At 40.0% G+C, this 12,472-nt stretch overlaps 1 protein-coding gene across 7 annotated transcripts in view; it reads right to left on the bottom strand.

The window, feature by feature from the left end:
* Window positions 1-12,472, bottom strand: part of Nubpl (NUBP iron-sulfur cluster assembly factor, mitochondrial) — a 326,050-nt gene that overhangs the window by 168,544 nt on the left and 145,034 nt on the right. The window lies entirely within an intron of this gene.

Genomic DNA, 12,472 nt, shown 5'->3' with positions numbered 1-12,472 from the left:
AGGCGTGCAACACCAACACCCAGCTTTTGCTATGGCTCTAATAGCTCTGACCCCCGGGCAACTTTATTTATTAACATACAATTAAAATCACATTTCAGTACAAATAAAATATCACCATACCTGACATCAGCTCCCATAGTTAAATTTTACAGACGAGTTAGCAAGATTACAACTTTTTTAAAAAATTTACCTGATTTCTAAGATATAAAACAGCTCTTTTGGCTTTTAGAGTTGTTATTTTTATAAAACTATCTCCCCAATTTCAGAAGAGATTGAGCATGTTCAGAATCATATGTCTATAGACATATTTCCAGAGATTGCCCCTTAACAGAAGAGATCACTGGCAGGCATGCCTTTCCATAGACAAATTCTCCTCTCATAGCTGACCAGTGTTAAATAAACAGGTACCGAATAATTGTGAGTCAAGTTGTCACTTGCAATTATATTATACAACTAAAATAAAAATCTTCTCCATGTAAGAAATCTTTAACACACAAAAGAAATCTAAAGTAGACCTTTTTTTTTTTTTTTAAATGTCTGAACTATGCACCATCCTAGTGGCTTATTTACAAGATCATGCAACATTTTATTTTGGTTGCAAGAAGAAAATTATTACAAAAGAGAAATTACTTAAATATAAATTCCTTAGCAAAAACCTGAATGATTAAAAAAAGGTTTTACTTAAGTGATGGAGCAAATAAATGGCACAGTGGATATAATAAACCCATCCTTATAACCGTCTACTAAATGCACCCAATTGTAAGAACACATTGCTCAAGTTACAACAGAGTGTGTTTTTTGCAAATGTTTTCATTTTCCCCAAATAATTAAGTTCTCTGATCCGTTTTCAAACTGTTTCCCTTCTGTAGAAAATAGGGGGGGGGAGGGGTTTTCTTGACAGTCTATAAACCCAACAGAGCAGATAATGCCCTGAGGAGGAGAAAGCCTCCTTCATACCAACTTCCTTTACCTAAGTTGCCCTCTAGCAGAGGTCTAGAGCAAGCTGGCTCTGACAACTTGGAGACAGCATCGATTCACAAGGTGCTTGTTATCCAAACCTGAGTCATGGGCTCTCTTCGCTCACTCTGAGCCCATTACTGAAATAATATTTAAAGCAGTACATCCCGCAGAGACCTAGTAAATCCATAGTATGGATAAAACAAGGACATTTCAAGTAAAAAAAATAACAGCATTTCCATAAAAGCCATGGTTTTCTGTGATTTAAAGGAATATCTAAGTTCTCTAAAGGCACAATTTAATCTAACTGATTATATGTACAGATATTCATAACTAAGAAGCAGATGTTAATAAAGTGTAGGACTATGACCAAAGATGTCTAAAAATCATAAACCTGCTTTAAATCAAGATACTTTTATTTCAAGCTATCACCTTTAGTATTAACTGTCCCTTCCTGTATTCTCTCCTGTGCCCTACCCTCCCAGTCCCATGTCCACTGAACCTTCCTGTTTTAACTTACCCTTTATCCCTATATGTCATTCTATTCTGTTTCTCCTTCCTGGGAAGAGGCCCCAACTCCCCACCCAGCCCCTTACTAGCTATCTACCCTCTGTGGGCAGGTATTCTAAATGAAATACATATATCCAAAGCTTAAAAACCAACATCCAAATATAAGAAAAATATACAATGCTTATCTTTCTGGATGGGGGTTCCCTCTCTCAGGATAACTATTACCAGCCCCATCTACTACCTGCAAATCTTATCAGTTTTCTCTAACGGAGTGGCACTGGGTATACATACATCAGTCACACTCCAGGGCAGGCTTCATCTCAGGCATAGTTGACCCGCACAAGATGGACTCTATTTGTTGTTGTTGTTTGTTTCTCCCCGCTTGGGTTTTTGCTTGTGTGTGTGCTTTATTGTTTTGTTACTTTTGTTTTTATTTTTAAGACAGAGAATGAACATGAAGTTGGATGAGGAGGAGGAGAGGAGTTGGGGAGGGAAAAAAATATAACAAAATACATTGTATAAAAAATTGTAAAAGTTAATTTTTTTAATTGCCAAAATAATTTTAATCCTTTATAGACATTTGAATACCTAAAGTTTGAGAATATTTTCTCAGTAGTAGTTACAATTCACTTCACCAATCTAATATGTAGCACTTTGTAAAACATATTTAGATATGTAGCACTCTAGGCAAGTTACAAATTTACTATATACTTTGATGAAAAATTTACAAAGTATTTTTTCGGTTATTTAGGACAAAGGGCAATATTATAGTTCCCACAGAAGCTGCTTTCTGGATCTGCGTTAAAAATATCTACAGCGGGGCTGGAGAGATGGCTCAGAGGTTAAGAGCACTGGCTGCTCTTCCAGAGGTCCTGAGTTCAATTCCCAGCAACTACATGGTGGCTCACAACCACTTGTAATGAGATCTGGTGCCCTCTTCTGGTGTGCAGGCATACATGGAGGCAGAATGGTGGATACATAATAAATAAATAAATCTTTAAAACAAAAATATCTACAGCCTTACCGAGAGAAACCTTGTCTGGAAAAAAAGAAATATTTACAGTCATTGCAGAAGTTCAGGTTCTGCCAGGCATCAGAGCACCTGAAGAGCACTGTCTCCCCAAGAGACCGGAGCACCCCCTGCACTATGTGCAAGAGCAATCCAAAGAGCTGCCCAGTGAAGATGCCTCCCGCCTACTCCTCACAGCAGCTTCCTTTGGGGCTCGGGGACCATCAAGTGGAGCCAGGCTGGTGAAGAGGAAAAACAGAACGTGGGGCAGCAGAGGACAGGCGGGGCACAGCAGGACAAGAAGAGCAGTTACTACTTCCACCAGGAGTCACTGAGAGCCGATGTGGGGTCAGCACTGGACCCTGTGGACATGCAGACTCGGTATAAAATGGGCGCTGTGATCCCTGTTTCATATATATAAATTCTAAAGGATTGAAAGTCGGTAACATTTGTCAAGGTCATGCTGTTGTTAAATGAAAGACCTAGGGTATCACATTACTATCCTCCAAATCTCTGCAGAGTTCTGCTAGCAAAAACTCATGACCCCAAGAACATAGTTTTTCAGTATGTGATTTGTGATATATGGGTACATAAGATAGAACCCACTTAGATTCACAGAAAGTCAATTATTTATATAAAAGATAAGAATTATTTTCACATTTTCCCTTTTCAGGTTCATTATTATGATATTCTCTCTGTTTCTCTGTCTCTCCTCCCTCCCTCCCTGCCCTCTCTTCTTCCTGCCTGTTTTTGGACAGCATTCATTTCACACACAAACCTTGAGAGTCTTTTATATTAGAAAGTAAGGTCCTAGTAACCATGGAAATCTTAGGCACACATTTCCCAGCGTTGTGCTAATGAAGAAGATTTCAACTTTCAATAACCTGCCATCAAACACGTCTTGTTTGAAATCAGTGTCATTCTACCAAATATATAGATAAAAAAATTATGTGTGGTAATCATTTAAATCACAGTAAACAATCTACAGGAACAGATGGAAACACTTAAATAGTTTTCTCAGAAATATCTGTAGCTTTTGAACATATTTTTGAAACTAGGTCAGTAGATTTCATGTTTAAATGCAAAAGATCAAAATCATCAAATAAGAAACCAACTGTGAGAATTCTAGCTGCATATGAAATTATATTTTAAGTTTGACCTATTATATTGAGGTTTGTGGATTTTAAATTCTGATTCTACATTAATTTCAATTTTTTTAAAAAATCAACACTGAAAAAGAAATCTAGGAAACATGAAGCATCTGAACTAGCACGTAAGAACTTAATCTCGGCATCTAGTCACCAGGAAGAGCTTCAGTTTGGGAAACAGTGAATGGACATTGTAGCAACCTTGTGACAAATTAGCTGTGTGCTCAGAGACAGTGGACTTTGCTCTCACATCCCTAAAACACAGTACTCCAGACTGGGTGAGCATTCAGATACTTTCAACCACAGCGATCTACTGTGTAAAGTCAAAATACCTGTGGAGAACTGCGGATCGAGAAAGTGGATAAACAGTACAGGAACAAAATAAATACTTTACAAAGAGGAAGAAAGCAGGTACATTACATAAGAAAAAAATGGCTCCATCTACTTAGCATATTTAAGAAACTTACTTCTGGAACGATCACATTTTATTGGACAATTTAGCTGAACTTTACAAAATGAGATTGAAATTCACACTGAACCACAACCCTAAAATACCTCAGTGTACGTCACCTAGGGGCGGATGACTTATGGCCACATGCCTTGCTGTGACTGGCACAGTAGATGCAGTCCTCAGTTGCTGAGGAGATTTCCCCCACACAGCTCCCCATGAGCAGGGCAGGGAGGGGCTCCAAGTCCAACCCTGAAGGCTGCAGACCAAACAGAACCATCCAGTACATGTAGAGCTTCTTTGTACCCACATACGACAGGCACATACTCAGCCAAAAAAAAGCAAGCTCTTATTCTCAGTCTGTGACTTTTATACACCTAAACACCAACGTTGGAGCAAAGAGAAGAATGGGAGAGAGTCACATAAGAACCCGGTCCTCACCGTGCCTTGCTGATCTTTTGATATGTATGGGGTCTGTTTACTTTACAAATGTATTTTGATTGAAATAGAATTACATCACTTTCTCCCCTCCCTTTCTTCCCTCTAGCCCCGCCCACCTGCCCTTCCCCAAACTCTTCTCATGCCCCCTTCCAGCTGAAAGTTGGAAGTTTCTTGTTGTTATTATTATTATATGCACATATATGCATGCATGTGCATACAATAATATGAATAAATACAGCCTGCTGAGTGAACTTTTGTTGTCTGTGTGTATGTGCACATGGAAGCCTCTCTAAAGGAGACACATGGGGGAACACAGAGCAAACCTTAACAAATAAGAAAACCTGAAACAATCCCATGTGTTCTATTTGACCATTATGCAATAAAGCTTCAAATCAACAGCAATAAATCTACAGTAAGAGCATGTAAGTGCATAGACTCATGAAGATTAAACAACTCATTATGAATGGAATGATGGATCAGTTAAAGAAGGAATCAAAAAAGAAATCAACATATTCACAGAACTAAATGGAAACAATGCAGCAAAACCTCTGAGACACATTAAAAAGCCATTATGAAAAGAAATTTACAGCTCTAAGTGTCTACATTAGAAGATCAGAAAAAACACAAATAAGTGACTTAATGAAGCAACTCAAAAACGTGGGAAAACAAGAACAAAGCAAATTGAAACCTATCTGACAAGAAACAATAAAAATCAAAGCAGACATTGATGAGATAGAAATAAAATAACACAAAGAATCAATGAATCTAAGAGCTGGTTCTTTCAGAAGATAAACAAGATTGACAGACCCTGGACCCAATTAATCACAAGAATGAAAGAGAGGATTCAAATTAACAAAGTCATAAATGAGCAGAAAAACATTACAACAGACATCAAAGAAACACAAGATACTATACAGAAATACTTTAAAAGCCTATACTCCATTATATTGGAAAAGCTAAAAGAAATGGATAAATTTCTTGATTCATCTAAACTACCAACTTAAACCAAGAAAGCAACAACTTAAACAGACCCACAACAAAGAAGATTGAAATGGGGGGGGGGGGAGGCTTCCAACAAAGAAGTCCAGGCCCCAATGGATTCAAAGCAGAAATTACCCAGACTTTCAAAGGTCTACAAAGATTCTTCTTAAACCATTAAGCAGAAGGAACACTCCTAAACTCCTACAAAGCCAGCATCACTCTACTACCCAAATCAGGTAAAGACACACACACACACACACAAAACCAAAAACAAACAAAAAAACAACCTACACACAGATATTCCTGATGAAGATAGATGCAAACATCCTCAATAAAATACAGGCACATATCAAGTAAATCAGCCATCAGGATCAAGTTGGGTTTATTCAAAAATGCAGGGTTGGTTCAACATACATGGGCCAATAAACACAATAAATAATAATAAATGAACTTAAAGATTAAAAAATAGATGCAGAAAAGGCCTTTGACAAAATCCAACATGCCTTCATGATAAAAGTCTTAGAGAGAATAGGACCAGAGGGAACGTTCATCAACATAATAAAGGCTATTTATGACAAACCCACAGCCAGCCCTATCGTAACTGGAGAAAAACTCAAAGCAATTCTATTAAAATCAGGAACGAGACAGGCCTGCCTACTATCCCTACTCCTTTTCAATACGGTGCTGGAAACACTACCCAGAGCAATAAGGCAAAAGAGGGAAATGAAAGGGATACAAATAGGAAAGAAAGAAGCCAACTACCCCTATTTTTAGATTATATGATAGGAGGTGCTGGAAACACTACCCAGAGCAATAAGGCAAAAGAGGGAAATGAAAGGGATACAAATAGGAAAGAAAGAAGCCAACTACCCCTATTTTTAGATTATATGATAGGAGATCCCAAAAGTTCTACCACAAAACTCCTAGAAATAATCAACTATCTCAGCACAGTGGCAGGGTTCAAAATCAATTTGTGAACATCAGTAACCTTTTTATATACCAACAACAAACAGACTGAGAAAGAGATCACAAGCACACCCCCATTTACAGTAGACTCAAAGACAATAAAATATCATAGACAAACATAACCAAGGAGGTGAAAAACCCCTACAACAAAACCTCAAATCTCTGAAGAGAGAGATTGAGAAAGATACTAGAAAATGGAAAAACACCCCATGTTAATGGATTGGTAGAATTAATATTGTGAAAATGACCATCCTACCAAAATCAATTTACAGATTTAAAAATGCAATCCCAATCAAAATACCCACAGAGTTCACTACAAAAATATCAAAACTCATTGAGAACTTCACATGGAACCAAGAAACATCCAGTATAGCCAAAGCAATCATGAACAAAAAAGAATCATACTAAAATCATTGATATTTTAGACTTCAAGATGTATTATAGAGCTATAGCAATACAAATAATATGGTACTAGCACAAAAATAGACATATAGACCAGTAGAATAAAATAGATGAGCCAAACATGAGTATATTTGCTATTAAAAAAATACACTGGGGGGAGAGGTGAAGCAGTATCTTAGGAAAACTGTATGTCAAAGTGCAAAAGAATATTAGACCCATATCTATCTCCTTGTACAAAAATTAGATCCAAGTGCATCAAAGACTCAATCTGAAACCCAAAACACTAAAATTGCTAGAAGAAAACATAGGCAAGATGTACCAGATAGTGGTGTAGAAAAGGACTTTCTGAACAAGAGCCCATTTGCTAAGCCATTGAGGCCAATGATTAGTAACTGGGGCCTCAAAAACAAAAACAACATAAAACAAAAAAAGGCTCCTGTACAACCAGGAAAACAATCAAGGGAGTGAAGAAACCCACAGTATGGAAGAGAATCTTTGCCAGCCATGCGCCTGACCAAGGATAAATATCTAGAATATACAAAGAACTCAAAAACAGAATCAAGGAAACATACAACCCAATTTAAAAAAATCAGCTAGGGATCCAAACAGATTTCTCAAAAGTGAAATAAGAATGGCTAAGAAGTAACTCAAAAAGTGTTCATCATCCTTAGCAATTAGGAAAGTACAAATTCAAACAGCTTTGAGATTCCATCCCACCTCAGTCACAATGGCCAAGTACAAGACAACTAACAAGGAGCTCTGCTGAGTCGTGAAGGAAGGAGCCTCATTCACGGTTGGTGGGAATACAACTAGACCAGTGTGGAGAACCCACCCCCCAACGCTAAAAATAAACCTACCATGCCCAGCTATCCCACTCCTTGGTATACCACAGCCATCTGTTCAGCCATGTTCACTGCCACCCTATGGACAACAGCTAGGAAATGGAAACAACCCGAATGTGCTTCAAAAGATGAACAGATACAGAAAAAGTGGCACACACATGCTATGGAATACTAGTTAGCTGTAAAAAACACTGAAATGTGTTTCCTTTGGATTCACTTCAGATCTTTTCTAAAAGGTGGCTTCTAGGGCTCAAACTGAGGTCTGCACTACACTGAATGAGCCATTCCTCTGCCTCAGATACATTTCTGTCTCCTGATCTGTGCTGTGGGATGTCTTTCTGTACACTGTGAATGTGTTGCTATGACTGGTTAATAAAGCTGTTCTGGCCTATGGTGTGTCAGATTATTGCCAGGCAGGAAATCCAGGAGAGAGACAAGAAGAGGAAGGGCAAAGTCAGGAGTTGCCAGGCACACACAAAGGAAGCAAGATGACAAGACAGAACCAAGAAAAGGTACCAAGCCTGTGGCTAAACATAGATAAGAATTATGGGTTAATTTAAGTGTAAGAGCTAGGCAGTAATAAGCTTGAGCTAATGGCCAAGAAGTTATAATTAATATAAGCTTCTGAGTGATTATTTTATAAGTGGGCCATGGGACTGCAGGGGCTTGGTGGGACAGGAGAAACCTTCTGACTACGGATCTGTCTTTAGTTACTGGGGAAACTGCTGCTATGTGAACTCCTTCCCTTTGATAAAATATAAGAATCTTCTGAAATACAATGAGAATTCTAAAATGTAAAAATCTACTGAAATACAATGAGAATTCCTTGGCGTGCAAAAATATACCTGAAAATTTAAAACAGCTGCTTACAGCTGTAGTACAATTAAAAAAAAAAACTGATATATTTCACCAAGGAAAGAACTCAGCTAAGGTTCAATGACAGACAAGAGAGTTGTGTGTGGACATCCACCAGCATGCTAATTAGAAACTCAGACATCAGAGTTTTATTAGCAACCTGCCATTTCAATCTGAACAGCATTTTTCGGCTTCTTCACTTTATAGTGGGACAAACAGAGACCGTTAGATCGAGAAGTATCCCAGATGATCATGCCAGCACTTCGCCTTTTACAGATAAAGATGCTGAAACTTAGAAGTCAAATATTTGTCCAAGAGTTACCCTGCAAAGCAGGACAATAAAAACATTCTTTTTTTTTTTTTTTTTTTTTTTGGTTTTTCGAGACAGGGTTTCTCTGTGTAGCTTTGTGCCTTTCCTGGAACTCGCTCTGTAGACCAGGCTGGACTCAAACTCACAGAGATCTGCCTGCCTCTGCCTCCCGAGTGCTGTCTACTTTTTTTAATTAAGAAATTTTCTATTCATTTTACATACCAACCACAGATCCCCCTCTCTTCCCTCCTCCCGCCCCCCAGCCTTCCCCCCAAACCACCCCTCATTCCCACCTCCTCCAAGGCAAGGTCTCCTATGGGGAGTCAGCAGAGCCTGGTATATTCAGCTGAGGCAGGTCCAAGCCCCTCCTCCCTGCACAAAGGCTGCACAAGGTGTCACACCATAGGCACTGGGCTCCAAAAAGTCAGCTCATGCACCAGGGATGGATCCTGAACCCACTGCCTAGGGGTCCCCTAAACAGTTCAAGCGAAACAACTAACTGTCTCACCTATCCAGAGGGCCTAGTCCAGTCCCATAGGGGTTCCACATCTATTGGTCCACAGTTCATGCGTTTCCACTAGTTTGACTGGCTGTCTCTGTACATTTTCCCATCATGATCTGATGTCCCTGGCTCACAGAATCCCTCCTCTCTCTCATTGATTGGACTGCTGGAGCTCGGCCTGCAGCCCGGCCATGAATCTCTGCATCTGCTTCCATCAGTCACTGGATGAGGACCCTATGGTGACAGTTAGGATATTCAGCCATCTGATCACCAGAGTAGACCAGTTCAGGCACCCTCTCAACTATTGCCAGTAGTCTAAGGTGGGGTCATCCTTGTGGATTCCTGGGAACTTCCCTAGCACTCTGTTTCTCCCTATTCCCATGATGTCTTCATTTATCATGGTATGTCTTTCCTTGCTCTCCCATGCTGTCCCTGTTCCAGCTCGAACCTCCCATTCCCCTATTCTGTCATCCCCCATCTCTTGCCCTCCACCACCCCGTCACCCCCAGTTTGCTCATATAGACCTCATCCATTTCTCCTTCGCTGGGTGATCCATGCGTCCTTCCTAGGGTCCTCCTTGCTAGCTAGCCTCCCTGGAGCTGTGGGTTGCAGTCTAGCTATCCTTTGCTTTACATCTAGTATCCACTTATGAGTGAGTACATACCATGTTTGCCAGAACCTGGAAAAAACCTAGATGCCCCTCAACCAAAAAATAGATAAAGAAAATGTGGCACATATACACAATGGAGTACTACTCAGCAGTGAAAAACAATGATATCATGAAATTTGCAGGCAAATGGATAGAACTAGAAAATATCATCCTGAGCGAGGTAACCCAAACCCAGAAGGACAAACGTGGTTTTTGTTTTTAAAGGGGAAATAAGATTATAAATTTGAAAACAAAGACACTACTAATTCGGTAGCAATATCACAATGAAAAGTGGTTCTTAGTGTATCATGCAAATAAAATAAAATTTTCTTGTAATGAACACAGTTCTTACAGATAAATACTACGAAAATATTCATGCATTTGTGGTACTGCCATATTCTAAAATTACCCAAACAAATAATCTCTAAAACTCTTTCCCAAATGCCTAGGTGATTCAAACAGGACCATTCTTTTTTGAAAAACAAAGGAACAATTCGCTAGAGTTAAAGTGAACATGGAAATATGTGGCTAAATTTAACAGAAAATGCAAGTAACAAAAAATTGGGGGCTCAGAGGTGAGCAGGAAAGAAGTCCCACCTGTTGCCTGAGTAACCAAGTCCTATACTTTGGGGACCCATATTTGACTCTGGAAAATGGACTTGCCCTCTATATAGCTGTACAGAAACAAATGCATCTACTACCCTAAGCACCATGGAGTACACCCTAGTGTCATACCCTTTAACTGTAACATCTTTTAACACAGAAGACACTGAGAAAGATTAAAGATTACAGGTATTATTAGAATTAGGATAGGGATGTCAAAAACAATGAGGGAAACAATCCTGAGGACTAGGGGGATGATGAACACACAAAACAGCCTGATTCCCAAGTCACAGGCATAAGCATTACAGAACTTGCAAAACTACAGAATTACTTCAGCACTACCCCAAGAAAGCCAAGAAACCTAGATCATGAAATTACGAAGGAATAAGGTAATGGATGAGTTTCACACATCCATTAAAAGCCCATTAGAGGAGCAGCTGTTCCTCCATTTGCAATTAAGGAGACAGTCATTACACTGAGCTGCTCAAAATAAATTTGCACCTGATGAGCAGGTAAACGTGGCAACGTATCTAGACGTTGCTCCTGCCTCAACAGGTATATGGTGAGTTCACATTTATCTAATATTAGAGATCGCACATTAGTATGTGTGCTAAAGCTATTGTGTATAAATAACTGAGTGTGAAAGATAATTAACATGGAGTTTATCCCTAAATCAAAACAGAGGCTAACACTCACATGTACCAAGCACTGCTCTTGACACTGGGGATGCAGCAATGTATAACACCTCTGAAGTCCCTGCCCCCAGGAAGGGAGGCGAGGAACACAAACAAACCAGTGAGTAGACCATGAGTAATCCTGGTGAAAGCCATCCCAATTTGTTAGCAATAAAAGTAGTAAGACCTATACTGGTATGCAAGTCCTTTTCAAACAAAAATTGTCAAAGATCAGTAAGATGTGCACCCCAATTTTTCTTGACTTATCAGCATCTCCAGGGGTGCAAACAACAGAGTGGCAGCCAGAGCCTGACCAGTAAGTCATAGATGACAGGGAGAAATTAACTAGAGAGATTCCAAGATGGCAGACAGGAAGCACCATGGATTGATCACCTGGGACGACTCTTCAGGACAGGCAGTTGTGAGAAGGTGCTGAAGCTTAGCTGTCATGAAAGACTTGAAGAAAGTCAGAAACTTTGACTGGGAGAATAAAGGACAAGAAAAATAATGTCCAAGCACTGAGCACAGGGTAGTACAGCCCGTACAAGAGTCAGAGGAAGAGGAAGAGATTCAGGAAGTAGCACCAGCGCGGTCTCAGCACCACACGGACATACAGCCCAAACAGACAGGGGCATGGATCTGAACAGCATCCTGCCTTGGGGAGGATCCCCCCCCCCCCAACATGGAAGTGAGAAACAGTGTCAGGGAGCTGTGTTGAGAAAGGTCTTGTCTTTGTAGGGGTTTTTATTGCTGTGTGGAAACACCATGACCAAAAGCAAGTAGGGGAGGAAAGGGTTTATTTGGCTTACACCCATATCACATCACCAAGGAAGTCAGGACAGGAACTCAAGCAGGACAGGAACCTGGAGGCAGGAGCTGATGCAGAGGCCATGGAGGGGTGCTGCTTACTGGCTTGCTCCTCATGGCTTGCTCAGCTTGCTTTCATATGGAACCCAGGACCACCACCCAAGGGATGGCACCACCCACCATGAGCTGGGCCCTTCCCCATCAATCACTAATTAAGAAAATGCCCTGCAGGCTTCCCAACAGCTTGGTCTTATGGAGGCATTTTCCCATCAAGGTTCCCTTCTCTCTGATGATTTCAGCTTGTGTCAAGTCACTATAAAACTAGCCAGCACAAGTCTTGTCTGAATTTCTACTCTACAAGTCAAAGA

The sequence above is a fragment of the Peromyscus californicus genome, unplaced genomic scaffold (genome assembly GCF_007827085.1).
Source record: "Peromyscus californicus insignis strain IS unplaced genomic scaffold, ASM782708v3 Scaffold_15__1_contigs__length_86483966, whole genome shotgun sequence".
NCBI lineage: Eukaryota > Metazoa > Chordata > Mammalia > Rodentia > Cricetidae > Peromyscus > Peromyscus californicus.
This window is presented reverse-complemented; position numbering and strand designations above follow the sequence as displayed.